Source organism: Protopterus annectens, chromosome 14.part0 (assembly GCF_019279795.1).
Source record: "Protopterus annectens isolate FY-2018-M chromosome 14.part0, PAN1.0, whole genome shotgun sequence".
In the NCBI taxonomy this organism is placed as follows: Eukaryota; Metazoa; Chordata; order Ceratodontiformes; family Protopteridae; genus Protopterus; species Protopterus annectens.
Window position 1 is genome coordinate 828,957,773 of NC_056748.1, and position 14,976 is coordinate 828,972,748.

General features: G+C 42.5%; 1 protein-coding gene across 1 annotated transcript in view; it reads left to right on the plus strand.

Annotated features, from left to right (window-relative positions):
- Nucleotides 1-14,976, plus strand: part of TLL2 (tolloid like 2) — a 2,712,623-nt gene that overhangs the window by 1,437,427 nt on the left and 1,260,220 nt on the right. The gene's annotated exons all lie outside the window — the stretch shown is intronic.

Genomic DNA, 14,976 nt, shown 5'->3' on the forward strand with positions numbered 1-14,976 from the left:
TGGTAAGGTTAACCAGATGCAAACTTTTTTTCATGATTACAAATTCCCCTTGAATTGATACCTAGCGTATTTTTGCATGTGACAAAAATAGGCATAAAAGTTGCTAGTGGTGATATCAAGAAAGGGCAAGGGTGTGTTTGACTGCTGTCCAACATTTCAAGATCAAATAGAAATTTAGGTGCTGGAGCACCCACCAAGGGAGAGGAGGAGAAGGAATTAATCAGCTGATGCCAGCTTTCCTTTCTTGGGTGTGTGGGTCTTTGCTGCTGCTGCTGCTAGGACACAGTCTAGTGAAGACCTGAGAGAAGATTCCGGTAGCTGATCACATCATTACACAAGGTGTCAGGCTGATGGTCAGGTAGTCACACAGGCAATGTACCCCTAATATCACTGCCTGCTTTGCAAGTTCAATTTGTTTCCCTTACAAAAAAGAAAAAGAAAGACAAAAAAACTCTTTAAAAAAAAAACAACGACATATTCACACTATTTACCTGCACTGCGCTCATCAGTCAATGCAGGAAGCACCACAATTCGGTCAAGTCACACTAGCTTTAAAGCCTTGACTACATCCAATGGGACCTGGATTTAATTAGCAGCTCAGGCAGTTGATGGCTCATTCAGGGAGGCCCATACCTATCCTGTGAGTGGAGGGTACTCATGCAGGACACTTCCAGATTGTTGATTTCCCTGGTGGAAATCAGTTGGGACAACAGAGCATGTGTTGCCTGTTTAGGGTGGGAAGTTTTGATGGTGGTAGGCCCATGAGGAAGTGAGAGGCAAAGTAGCTGTGATGCCCATTGCACAACTACCCATCATCATATGGTGGGGTGGGGGTGGAAATGAACAATGCCGCTCCAAGTGTCTTGAGCCTCAGTGACCCCAAACATGGTTTGGAGTTAGTCCGGATGAGGTTAAGTTGGGTCTGGACAGAGTAGCTGATGGCCAGTTGGAGGATGCAAAGATGTGAAAAAAAAAATACTGGATAAATAAAACCTGGAAATTTCAGAAGGTAGAATCTGAGAAGAATGTTACTTGATTTAACTGAATGGTGTCTTTGTTAATTTAGAATTTGACCCTGAAATCAGAAATACACCACCATCATATAAACAGTTTTAACATTGACTGGCATATAATAAACCTAGTAGATATGCCATTCCTGGGTTCCATGTATCCATTCATCATGAACCATACAGACCTGTTAAAATAAACATAGTCACATGATTTCTGTATTAAAGATTTCATATAGCCTGCAGCTGATTCAGTCCAGTATGGTTTTCAGTAGTTTCAGCCTTAATCTGTATTTTTGAATTTAAATTTGTGATCTGATGTTGTCAGTCTTCATTTATCCTTGATGTATGGGACTCAATTCCAGCTCTCGGAACTGGCTTGGCTGCTATAACAACTCACAAGAAGCAAAAACTCTCGAGCTAATTTCTTACCCAGAATGCCCCGCTGTAGATTACTTGAGATCTCATTTGCCACTCTTCTACATAAGACGCAAAGCCAAACTCTCTCTTGAGCTGTGTATTTTCATTATTTTTATTCAAAACTTAGTTAAATCTTTTCTATTTGCCCAGTTAACTTTTTCACCTTCTGTTTGGTTCTACTATCTCTCTCCCTTTACACTTCAATGTTCTTCCCTACTATTGTTGGTAGTTTTTCTCTGTTAAGAAACACAGTTGTAGTCTGATATTTCTATCTCTGGTTTGTGAGTGAGTGTGCTATCTACCTTCTTACCTCGTGGTATCTGTTCTACCATTATAGGTAACTCTATCCCTTTACACCATACCTCTTGGTAGTTCTGGTCCACCATTATTGGTAGCCTTTTTAACCCTCTCTCTTTCTTCTTTCCAGTGTGTGTGTGTGTGTGTGTGTGTGTGTGTGTGTGTGTGTGTGTGCGTGTGTGTGTGTGTGTGTGTGTGCAAGTGTTGTTTTTTGTGAGTTGATATTTTTTACTAGTCAACATGGCAGATAAAAGTAAAGGAACAAATGGTTTTAAATAGTGTCATGATTGCAGAAGAAAAATGCTCAATTCTGATGGGCATTTCTCTTGTGTCTACTGCTTAGGCCCCTTGCATTTACAAGAGGATTACACTATTTGTCAAGCTTTTAATCACTGGACCCTCATAGAAAGGAAGAAAAAACATATTTTCAAAGGACTGATTAAGATATCTTTTGATGAGGCTTTGTCCAATCTGCCTAGGACATCCAAATCTGATGTGCCTTTGCCTTCTTCCTCTTCCTCTAAAATTGAACATGGAAAGAAGAGGAGTCTCCCAGTAGTCGTGTCCCCTTTGGCTCCAGAACACAAGAGACCTAAATCTTTGGTTCCCACACACTATGCAGAGCTGAAGTTAAATGTCAAAAAACCTATGGTACTGACTTTGTTGGCACTGGCTGGGGTGACCATTTCTGCACTGCAGGTTTCAGTGCTGACCACCACGGTGCTAACTGTTCATGTGACTTCCTCTCCATCAGTGCCAGTCCTTTCTATGGTGCCATCTGTTATTTTGGAACCTGTTCCTTCTATGGTGCCATCAGTAACTTTGGAACCAGGATTTATTTCAGTTCCCAAGACTAAGTATTCTCCCTCAATAGATCCCTTTCTGGGACACCTTCCAGGCCCCTTTTTAGAGAGACTGGAATCCCCCTCAGCATTCTTTGTCCTTTCCTCTAGGAGTCTGACAGAAGTCAACGTTGTGAGGTTGGTGGATCAGTTCCTTGTGGCTAGCGGTCTTACAGTCTCTTCCCAAGTTTCACTCCCTTCTGGAAATGAGACTTTCTTTCCAAGGACTCCACCAGATATTTCTCCTCTAACCTCCATTAAGGTGTTAGAGACCACAATTCCGATTTCCCCAGTTCCGGCTGTTGTGGTGCCAACAGCTTTTATGCCATCAGCTCCAGTGCCTACCCTGAATTCCTTGGTTCCTTCATTACTGATGGACTTCTGGGGTTGTAGTTCCACTGCCTTATTTGTAGGCAATTCTTCGGCTTTTACCTCAGTGGTGGTCTCCTCGGAGTGGGGTGGGACCATGGTTCCAAGGTTGTCCTTCCCAGTACTGGGGTCCCATTCCTCTTTGGGGGGGTCTGCCTTCCAGGTCATGGAGAGGGCCTTGGCCTCTGCAGGTTCTGAGCCAGTTCCTTCCCAATCAGAGCATTTTCCTTCCCGGGACTCCCTCTCATGTAGAGCTTTCTCCAACCTCCATACCTGGACAGTGAGCATTGAAGCTGTAGGATACCCCTGCACAGGGCCTTACCTCTTCCGATTCCTCCACAGTGTTTCCCACTGAGGATGTGCCCCAGAAGAGGAACTGTTAGACAAAACACCTAGATTCTCCAGGGGAATCTGTCACAGAGGACACGGACTTCTATGATGGAGAGGGTTCCCCTTGGTCATCCCCAGAAGCTTTGGAGACATTCTTGAAATATTAAAGCAGAGGAGCGGCTGGAAGACCAAAGACCCTTCCTCAGAGGAATCAGTATATATGCAAGCTTTCGATGCTCACCCATCTACCTCTTGGGTGACCCTGCCTGCTAATGATCTCATTAAGTTGATCGCACAGTGGGCATGGAAGGCCCCTAATTCTGTAGAGCCAATCCCCAAGAGACAAGAAAAAATCCTTTCAGCACCAAAGGACAATCAGTATTGGGCCAAGGGTTTAGTAGTAGATGCCATGGTGGTTGCGACAGCCACCAAGAAGGAACTTGCAGAGGGGAGTTCAACTGTTTATCACCCTAACTGAGAGTTCAAGTCGATGGACAGATTTGGGAAGAGGGTGCACACTTCTTTGAACTTTGCCTTATGGGCGTTGAACTTCATGGTACACTTCACCAGACTGCAGAAGGATCTGGTCAAGGAGCAATCTTGCAGGAGCTGTGTCTGAGGACGTACAGAATGAAGTAGCCTCCTAGTTTGCCATCCTGGAATCTATTTCTAACTCGTTCATGAGGCTCATTGCGCGTGTAACCGAATGGACAAATAGGGCAGCAGGTTCCGGTGTAGCCATAAGGAGGCATGCCTGGATGCACTTATGTGAATTTGCAGAGGCATTTAAGTCTTCATTCATCAGTGCTCCATTTGACGGATCATCCCTTTTTGGCCCCAAAGCCAGAGATACCTTGATCAGGTGTGAAAAGGATGGAAAGACCCTGTCTGCAGTGGGCGTACATTTCTCTGCTCTCCAACAAGCTTACTTCAGGAACCAGAGGAGCATAAAATGTGGTTCAAGAATACCCATGGGGCTTTTCAGGACACATGTGGCAGTGGTTCCGCTGGGGGCAGAGGGGGGACTCCAATTTAAGACACTGACCTCATGACAGAAATGGCCTGCAAAATCAAGGTTCCAGAGATTCCTTCTCAGGGAAACCCTGCTAACACTCCTGAAGGGAGGCCTGATTGCTTACCTCTGGAGGCAGTCTGGGGAAGACTATCCTTGCACTCACTAGCCTGGTGACAAATAACCACAGATCCTTGGGAGATAAGGATTATTGGTAGAGGATACTACATTCCTTTCATTCTCACTCCAAGAACAGAAAGAAGAATCCCGATGTTCCACTCAATCAAAGGTATGAGGCAGCTCTGGAAATTCAAAGTCTGTTAGAGTCATCCAAGAAATCCCAACAGACCAGATAGAATACAGATTCTACTCAAGATTCTTTTTGGTGCCAAAAAAAGACAGGACTGGAGACCAATTTTGGATCTCAGCCTTTTGAACAAGTGTGTTCACCAGACAAAATTCTGGATGGCCACGGTTCAGTCTATTCTCCCCCTTCTTAGAGAAAGATGATTGGATGTGCTCTGTAGACCTCCAGGAGGCCTATTAGCACACAAAAATGGACAAGCGCTCCAGAAGGTTCCTCCACATCTGGCTGGGAGCCAGTCACTATCAGTTCAGACCTCTGCCCTTCAGTATCACCACAGCTCCTTTGTTTTCACCAAGTGTATGGCAGCAGTAGCAACTCAGTCGAGACTGCACAGATTCTGAGTGTTTCCATATTTAGACAACTGTCTCGTCACCACTCCCACCAGGCATCTACTAGAACAGAGAAGAGATTTTATTGTACATACATGTACTTATCTAGGAATCGCAGTGAATCATATGAAATCCAAAGTAAGTCCAACTCAACAATTGGGAGTTCATAGCAGCCTGCTTGAAAACAACTTCGTGCATAGCTTCCCTGCTTCCCTTCTTCTTCACAGATTGCAGAAGATAAGGTCCCAGGTGGAAGTTATTCTCTCCAATGACAATGTAGCTGCTGTATTAGTTCTGCAGGCTCTAGGATCCATGGCAGCAGCCATCACGCTGGTTCCACTAGAAAGATTTCACATGAGACTTCCACAGAGGCTTCTAGCCTCCCAGTGGTCCATCCTCACTCATCCCTTGAAATATCTCATCCGAATCACCAGCCACTGCAAGAAAGACTTATTCTGGTGGATAATATCGAAAACAATTCTCTTAGGCTGACCCTTTGTTTCATCCCTGTCCAAGGGCATAGTGACCACGGAAGCCAACCAGTGGGTGGGGCCATTATCTGGGCAGAACAGTCCAAGGCACGTGGTCCCCGATGGAGGCCAATCTGCATTATCAGTGTTCTGGAACTGATGGCAGTGCTCTTAGTGTTGCAAGCCTTCCAAGCTGGCCTTCCGCTAGGAACGATTGCGATTCAATCAGGCTATATGTCAGTAGTCTGAAATATCAACAAACAGGGTGCAACCAATTCTTACCCCCTGTGTAGAGATGGTATCAGAGTATGGGAATGGGTGATCTCTTCCAACCGCTTTCTAATAGGAATGCACATCCTGGGGAGCTTGAACGTGATAGCTGACAAGCTGAGCAGATGCATCCTCCTGCCTCACGAGTGGTCTCGCCATCCCAGAGTGGCAAAGAAGATGTTCCATAACTGGGGCCAACCTTGCTCTGACCTATTTGCATCACCCCTGAACAAGTGCAGCAGCTACTTTGCCCTAATTTTCCATCATGGGGAGTTCCCAAGAAATGCTGTCCTTCACGATTGGCCCTCGGGACTGCTCTATGCCTTTCTCCCAGTTCCACTAATAACCTCACATCTTGAAGAAAGCCATCAGGTTGAAGAGCAAGGTGATTTTCATTTCTCCATTCTGGCCTCAACAAGTTTGGTTCACCTTTCTGTGACTTTATCTAATTCACCGTCCATGGACTCTGGATCCAGACCTCCTGTCCCAGCCACAGGGACTAGTTCACCCCAGTCTGAAAAACCTCTAACTTACAGCTTGGTTCCTCCAATTCCATTAATTACCAGGCAAAATAATCCATCCTCTCCAGTTCGAAAAATTTTGTTAGAAACCTGACTAAGGCAGACCTGATTGCAGCCTTGGTTACAGCTGCATCAGAAAACAGCAACCAGGAGGACAATCGGACTGGCAGTGGAGATATAATTCCCTCGGAGAATGGACAGCACAACCTTTCTGCAGTGGACTTAAAAATCCATCTGGAGCTAAAAAGACTTGAGTTGGAGGCCAGGCATGTGGAATTAGAAGCAAATGAGAGACTGGACGTTTGCAGGCTGAGGAGAATGAGAAACTGTTACATCTGCAAGCTGAAGAAAAAGAGAGGCAGAGGCAGCATGAGATGCTGACTCTTCGCCAGAGTCATGGAGGTAATGAGGAAGGGAGTAACTGGACCCCAGAAGCACAAAAGGTCAGTAAATTTCTTCCGCAGTTTAAAAAGGAGATAATTTTGATAGTTTCATTCATATGTTTGAGAGGGTATGTAAACAGTATGAAGTTGACCAAGGGCTCTGGGTACGATTCCTGACCCCCTTACACCATGGTAAAGCTGTAACTGTTTTATCTAAAATGTCTAACATTGCATGTTTTGATTATACTGCTGTAAAAAATTGTCTGGTATAACTGTTTAAGCTAACACCTGAAATGTATAGGAAAAAGTTTTGTGAGCATAGACACAAGGCAGATGAAAGTATGTGTGAATATATTGCTGAATTGAGCACTTATTTTCATAGGTGGGTGAGTGGATGTCAAGTCACCACTTTTGAAGGGCTGGCAGACCTTTTGGTGAGGAAACAAGCCCTTAGCACTTTGCCTGAGGACATGAGGTCCTGGTTAGCTGATAGACAATGTGCTACTTCAGATGAGTTGGGGAAGAAGGGAGACCTATACCTGGCAATAAGGGCAGCCCTGCACAGGAAGGGGACCCCCAGTACTGCTCATGGGTCTAAAGAAACCCATGGTGGGCAGCACAGACTGCCCCAATAGAATCTGCCAGTAGCAGGGGAAGCCACTAGTCCAGGTACACATCCAGGAGCTAGGGTTAAATGTTTTGAATGCAACCAGTGGGGCCATGCGGCATACAGGTGTCCACAGAGGCAAGGTGGGGAATAAAAGGTGAGGGAGCCAGTAAGTGGGAAAGACAAGTGCCAATAGTAGGTTGTCTTGAGACAACAGGGGTACTAAACTACCATCATGCAGATGTCCTGAGAGGGAAGGATTTGGATGAGGCAGTACCATGTACTTATGCAGTTATACGAGGTCAGGCTAAGAGACAAGCATGTGGGTCTGGTAGCCTGGGGAGACCCAGACAGACTGCATACTTGCAGCCAGGACTGGTGAGGTGGTTACTTCAGGGAAGGAGCTACTCTGTAGCAGTGAAACTGAAGGTGAGCCATAGCTGCTTGTGGATACTGACGGTCCCTTGGGCGGAGTGGCTGCAAAGGTAGAGGTGAGTAGTAGTACCCAGGCTGACAGTGAGGCACCACTGTCAGAGGATGCCAGACTTCCTGTGGAAGGGGAGCTGGGAAGGGTTACAAGGTGAGAGTTGAGACAGGCTGAGCTGTCAGACCCTACATTGCAAGGCCTGAGGCAGGTAGCTATGGAGGCACCTGATTCTCAAGAGAAGGGGGAATCTGTATACTGGGACAAAGGGTTACTATACAGAGAGTGGACCCCTGAGGGAGGGCTAGAAGGTGAGAGAGCACAGCAGCTGGTAGTGCCTAGAGCTTACCATCTGGTTCTTCTAGCCATAGCCCATGATATTCCCTTTGCAGGTCATGTGGGCATAAAACGTACAAAGAGGCGTATTATGCAGAACTTCTATTGGCCTGGAATTTCCAGAGATGTAACAGGGTACTGCAGAACCTGTGAGCAGTGCCAAAAGTTAGGTAAGACAGGAGACAAGGTGTGAGCTCCTTTGATGCCTTTGCATGTGATTGAGGAGCCATTTCAGAGGGTAGCTATGGATATTGTGGGTCCACTGAGTACCCCAAGTTCCACAGGGAAAAAGTATATATCCTAGTGGTAGTGGATTTTGATGCACGATACCCTGAGGCAGTGGCTTTGTCCTCCATTGAGGCAGAGAAGGTGGCAAATGCTTTGTTAGAGATTTTCACCAGGGTAGGTTTCCCAAAAGAAATACTGACTGACAGAGGTGCCGATTTCATTTCAGACCTGCTGGCTTGTCTGTGGATGTCCTGTGGGGTGAAGACCACCCTCTGCCATCCACAGACTAATGGTCTGGTTGAGAGGTTAAACTCTACTATCAAGTCCATGCTATGGGCATTTGCAGATCAGTTTAAGAGGGAGTGGGACAAATATTTGCCCCATCTGTTGTTTGCTTACAGAGAGGTTCCCTAGGAATCCATGGGTTTTTCACCCTTTGAGTTGCTGTATGGCCATAGGGTGAGGGGACCTCTAGATTTAATTCGAGGTGAGTATGAAGGTGAGTGCAAGACTCACAAGGAGTCTGTTGTAGCATACATCCTAAACCTCAGGGAACTCATGGGCTTGGCCCAGGAGAACCTGGCAGAAGCCCAACAACAGAAAAAGAGGTGGTATGACAGGAATGCTCGAGCTAGAGAGTATGCTGTGGGGCAGCAGGTAATGGTTCTCATTCCTGTCAGACACAACAAGCTGCAAGCAGCTTGAGAGGGACCCTACAAGATGGCAAGAAAGGTAAGTGATGCTAACTACATGGTGGAACTGCTAGGCAGAAGGCAGGAGCACAAATTGTACCATGTTAACATGATGAAACCTTAGCGTGATAGGGAGGCCCTTGTGCTGAGCATTTGCAGTGGATTGCAGGAGGAGTCTAAGGGAGATCTGGGGACTGATCTCCTCAGTGAGGTTCGGGGTGACACCTCGGTGGAAGGGGTATCAATGTCCCAACAGCAATCTCCTACCCAGGTTTGAAAAATCCAAGCAGTGTTGCAGGAATTTGGGGACATGTTCACTGGGAAACCAGGGTTCACACACCTGGTGCAGTACCAGGTGGATACAGGACCCCAAAGGCCTATTAGGCAGGCCCCTTATAGGGTGCCTGAGAGAGTCAGACAGACCCTGAGAGAGGAGGTACAGGAGATGTTGGAACTGGGGTTGATTCAAGAGTCAAACAGTCCCTGGGCCTCCCCAGTGGTGCTGGTGCCAAAGAAGGATGGTAGCAACAGGTTCTGTGTGGACTACAGGAAATTTAATAGCCACACAGAGTCGGATGCTTACCCCATGCCTAGGACAGATGAGGCCCTAGAGCAGTTGGGTGGGGCTAAGTATCTTACAACCCTTGATCTTAGCAAGGGTTACTGGCAGGTGCCCTTGACTCTCAGTGCTAGAGAGAAGTCAGCCTTTGTGACTTCTTTTGGCTTGTATGAGTTCACAAAGATGCCCTTTGGTATGAAGAATGCCCCAGCGACATCCTAGCAGGAGGGTTTGCCCTTGCTTAACTGGATGATATTGCCATCTATAGCCATTCCTGGGCAGAGCACCTTCAGCATGTCAGGGAGGTGCTGGGCAGACTACAAAGGGCAGGGTTGACCAATAAACCGAGCAAATGTTTGGTTCACTTTTCTGTGGCCTCATCTAATTCACCATTGATGGACTCTGGATCCAGACCTCCTGTCCCAGCCACAGGGACTAGTTCACCCCAGTCTGAATAACTTCAAGCTTACAGCTTGGTTCCTCCAATTCCATTGATTGCCAGGCAAAGTAATCCATCCTCTCCAGTTTGAAAAATTTTGTTGGCTTCCCATAAGCCTTCCCTAGGAAGCTCTGCTCCAGTAAGTAGAAATGATTTTCTATTTAGGCATGTGATAATGATATTGATCCCTTTTCAGCACCAGTTGAAAATTTTTAGAATTCTTAGCTATGCTTTTCGAACAGGGAGCTTCTTCTACCATCAAAGTTCAAGTATCTGCTATTTCCAACTTCCATGATGGCTTTGAGCTGCATTCGTTAATCTCACATAGGTTGTGTAAAGTTTTTATCAACGGTACCTTGAAGCCAAAACCACCTTATAGGGACCCTATCATTCTCTGGAATCTTAATATGGTTCTACAGTTTTTGATCCATTCCACTTTTGACCTGCCAGCCACTTGTGACTTGAAGTTCCTTTCATGGAAGACCATTTTGTTGGTAGCCATTACATCCACCAGAAGAATTTCAGAGATTCATGCATTATCTTCAAAACCTCTATATTTGATTTTTCATAAGGACAGGGTGTCGTTAAGAACCAACCCATCATTTCTTCCAAAAACAGTATCAGAAACTAACATTAATCAATCTAATGATTTAACAATCTTCTTCCCAAATTTTTCCAACAAGAGAGAATATTGTTTACACTTACTAGATGTCCACAGTCAATTGCATTTTTATCTCAGCATAACTAAGGAATTGAGGAAGTCGGACAAGTTATTTATCTCCTTCTCAGGTCCATCCATGGGTAAACCAGTTCCAAAGATCACTTTATCTAAGTGGTTAAGGGAATGTACAAGTTTCATCTGCAATAAGAAAAACCTCCAATTACCAGCCCCAGTGAGAACACATTCTACAAGGGCAATAGCTAAGTCTTCTGTTTTTCACTCAAAGGCTTCCATGGATGAAATATGTGCCGCAGCAACCTAACATACCTTTATCACTCATTACAAATTGGATCTGGTCTCCAGGGGAAGAGCATCTTTTGACTTTATGGTGCTAAGGAATATCCTTCCATAAGGCCTCCCAAGATACAAGGTAGCCGGGGACTCTGCCCCATACATCAAGGATAAATGAAGATTGACAACATCAAATAAAGAAGTTATGTACTTACTATAATGTCCCATCTGTGTTGTCGGTCTTCATTTATCCTCGACACCCTGCCCTCCTTCCCCTTCCTTCAGACTCCTTGGAGGTATGGACTCTAGTCCTGTTTATCTGTTATTTCATATATGACCTTAGACATAGCCTCTTCAATTGTTAGAGGACTATTTTTCCTGTCTTCCTTTATAGCTGCAAACTCGATCTGAGGTAATCTAGACAAAGACATTCTGGGTAGAGACTTAACTTGAGAGTTTTTGATTCTTGCAAGCTGTTGTAACTGCCAAGCCAGTTCCAAGAGTCGAAACAGACTCCCATACGTCAAGGATAAATGGAGATCAACAACACAGATGGAACGTTATGGTAAGTGCATACGTTTTTTTTTTCAGGTGAGCAAGTGAAATTCTGGTGCAATAAAGGAATAGTAAAAATGTACTAGAGAAGGGAGACTGTATGACACAGTCAATACTTATCTGCCATTATCCTAATTTTGTTTTTACAAAGATTAATTTATGCCTTTTACAAGGATTAATTTATGCAGTTATTGCGCATTTTTCAATGCTGCAATCATTTTATACTTGGAACATTCAGTGAGCATCTATTTCTTGCCTCCACCACTAACCTTTTAGAACACTCTAACCCTCCCCTCACTATCTGTCTCTTCTGCTTTATCTATTGTGTTTGTCTAATTTCAAATCAGATATAGTGTGTGTGTGTGTGTGTGTGTGTGTGTGTGTGTGTGTGTGTGTGTGTGTGTGTGTGCGTGCGTGCGTGCACTCGTGTGTGTGTGTATGTGTGTGTATGTATTATAGCACTGGAATATTGGCCTGTTTTCATCAGTTATTCACAACAAAATTTAACTTTTAGTCCTTAAAGCTTTCATGTACTTTACTCTGTCCCACTTGACTTTTTCACTACCATTTCCTCTTTTCGTAACATTTTTTCGAGTTTTTTGTTTATTTATTTATTTTTTATGCTTCTATAGTTTTTGTAGTGCCAAGGTCTTTTTTGTGCCTAGAATAGAAACATTTAAAACACAGGTAATATCTAGGAATACTTCTGCTGAACTTTGTGTTGCACAGCAGAAGTATTATTGTAGGTAGCACTATGAAAAATATATTTTTCTCAAAGTCAAATTGAAGAAAACCATAAAAAATGGTTAACTGCTGTAATGGTATTATAATCGGGCAGGAAACTACACTGTCGTACTGTGCACATCAGACACTAATTTTCTCATTGCCTGTATTTACTGCTACACAGTTACATAATTAGACTGTTTATTAGTAAAATGTCATTCCCATTATAATATGCCATGCAACTTCTAGATATCAACAGGTGATCAACAGAAAAAAAAAACTTCTTGCAAGTGAGCACATTAACACAGAAACATAATGCATTTGACAGTATTCCACGTTCATGGATAGAAGAGTGCTTAAAAATGTATAAGATACACCCTACACTAATGTGACCATGAAACTGCGGCAAACTACTTTGCAGTTAAGCCATGATAAAGGAAAAATTATTATTTCTGGTTTAAAAATTCAAAGGCAGATATTCCAGGGAGACTCTGTCACCACTGCTCTTTTGTCTTGCCCTTAGCCCATCAAGCTGTTTACTTAGCAGATTAGGTCATGGCTACAGTTTGGCTCCCAGAAAACAACAAAATGCAAAGACTTCTCATCTTATTTTTGTGGATGATTTAAAACTTTGTAGCTCATCAGATTAGGAACTGAAGCACAACTGCAAGTTGGAAGGAAGTGTGGTGGCAACTCTTCATGGATGCCTCATCTTTACCAGGTCTTAATGACCACATTTCCATTAAGCCACTTTTAGTCTTAAAACAACGGTGACTATCAACAAATTAGTTGTTGGTTATGAATGTTATGACCTGATTTACCAACATTAGGTTAAGATTTTAAATTAGGACCGGAATGTAAACATACTTTTTAATAGTCAGAAAACTGTATTTTTATTAATCATATATAGTTTATGCACAACACCTGCATATTAGTGGTTGTAGGTACCATGAACTATTGATTCAGATTTATTTGTAGATTATTAAACATTTTTTATCCTTTAACATTATATTACATTCACTCACATTTTTAAATAAGTGTTTAAGTGTTATTATGCAAATATATGTTTGTTTAATTTTAGTATTTTTACGCAAGTGCTTATATGTATTTCAATATATCATATGTATTTTATATATATATATACATATATATATATATATATATATATATATATATATATATACACACACACACACATTAATAGTTTAAACACACAATTCATATATATTTTTAAAGTTCTTTCACAATTTTTAACAGTTTTCAACAGTTCTTGCATATGGTATATACATGAATTATATGTCTTTAAGGACAACTTAATTGGGGCTTTTGGCGCCAAAATTTGAATTAAAACTGAAGTTTTTTCATTAGTAATTGTTCTGAGGAAGCCCACATATACTGGGTGAAAGCGCTTAATGTACTTCTTGTATGTAATAAAAAGCTGTTATTTCTAAGCACCATTGTCACTTTATTGGGGACAGTCAGGCGACCAGCGTTGGATTTTCATTGAATTTTGTTGGTTTTTATTCAATGACTCGTTCATTCAGGAATATTCCTCATACAGTCAGATGTATTTATGGGTATGTACTTTGTTAAATACATAAACTAAAACTATAGAAGGATTTATTACCGCTAACTATATAGAGTTTAGTATATAAAGGACCTCCCATTGTCAACAATAAGAATTTGCTCCTCTTTCTTACATTCTGCTATGATATTTGAAGAGCAGTGCTATGATTTTTAATGACTGGAGGATAAGAAGCATGGTATCTCTGCTAAGGCCATATTGGAAGGGGCTGCTTCCCCCTCACCTCCTTGTATGTTTAAGTCGTCTGTTTCAGTAGAGAGTGTGGTTGAGCTAGGTGGCAGCCTTCCCTTTCATGTAACAGCAGCAGCAGTATATTATACAGCAACAAAGTACATTAATTTGCGGAAATTATTATGAATCTTGTTGAATCATGTATGGCTAATGGTAATTTTTTACATCACACTTTTGCAATAGTGTTGTGAGAGCACAAATATTGTTCTGTTGCTAAGGTACTGTTGCTCAATTTTTTCAATAATTAATTCATTTTACAATTATTGGGGGTAAAGGGAGCACCAAGCTCGATAGTAATGTAACATAATGTAATTAGCAGTACATTATATACCAAGAAAATACAATAAGACAAGAAAACAAATATGTGGACCATTTCTGACATTATAAAAGGTGCATAGGCATGCTTATAGTTCACTGAGGAGAAAGTTGAAACATGTATGGACAGACTTTGTCAAGGTTTGCAACTGCATATCCTAGAGGTTACTCTCCTCCACAATTACCTGATTTTCAGGGGAATTAGAAAACAAACTCCTTTTCTCCCTATAATGACTTTGTAGTCATACCTTTGTTTTTCTGTATTAGATATGCGTTGCATATTCCACTTTGCCTTATTAGTTTAAGCTTTTGTGTACAGTTTTGAAAAACAAAGCAAACTGATTTCTCTTAAAAGTGAATACCTAATTGAATTTGATGCTACCAGAAAGAAAAGCTTTCTGTGTGAAGTAGGAACATTTTTAACAATGTTATTAGTTGCTGTCACATGAAAATCATTAATATTGTTCTTTCATGACTTAAGTTTTGGAGGTGTGATCCAAGATATTACATAAAAATAAAACTCTTCTAAAAAATCGGAAACTTTAAAGTTGGTGGCATGGTCTTTTATGATGTTGCTCTGTGATTAAAAATACAATTGACAAATGAAAATGCAAAATCATTTGTGAAATTAACTGTAACTAAACCATGTTCATTTGTGTTTCCTGATGAGAGGATGAATGATGGAAATATGACAGAGTTTTTCAGAATTCTAA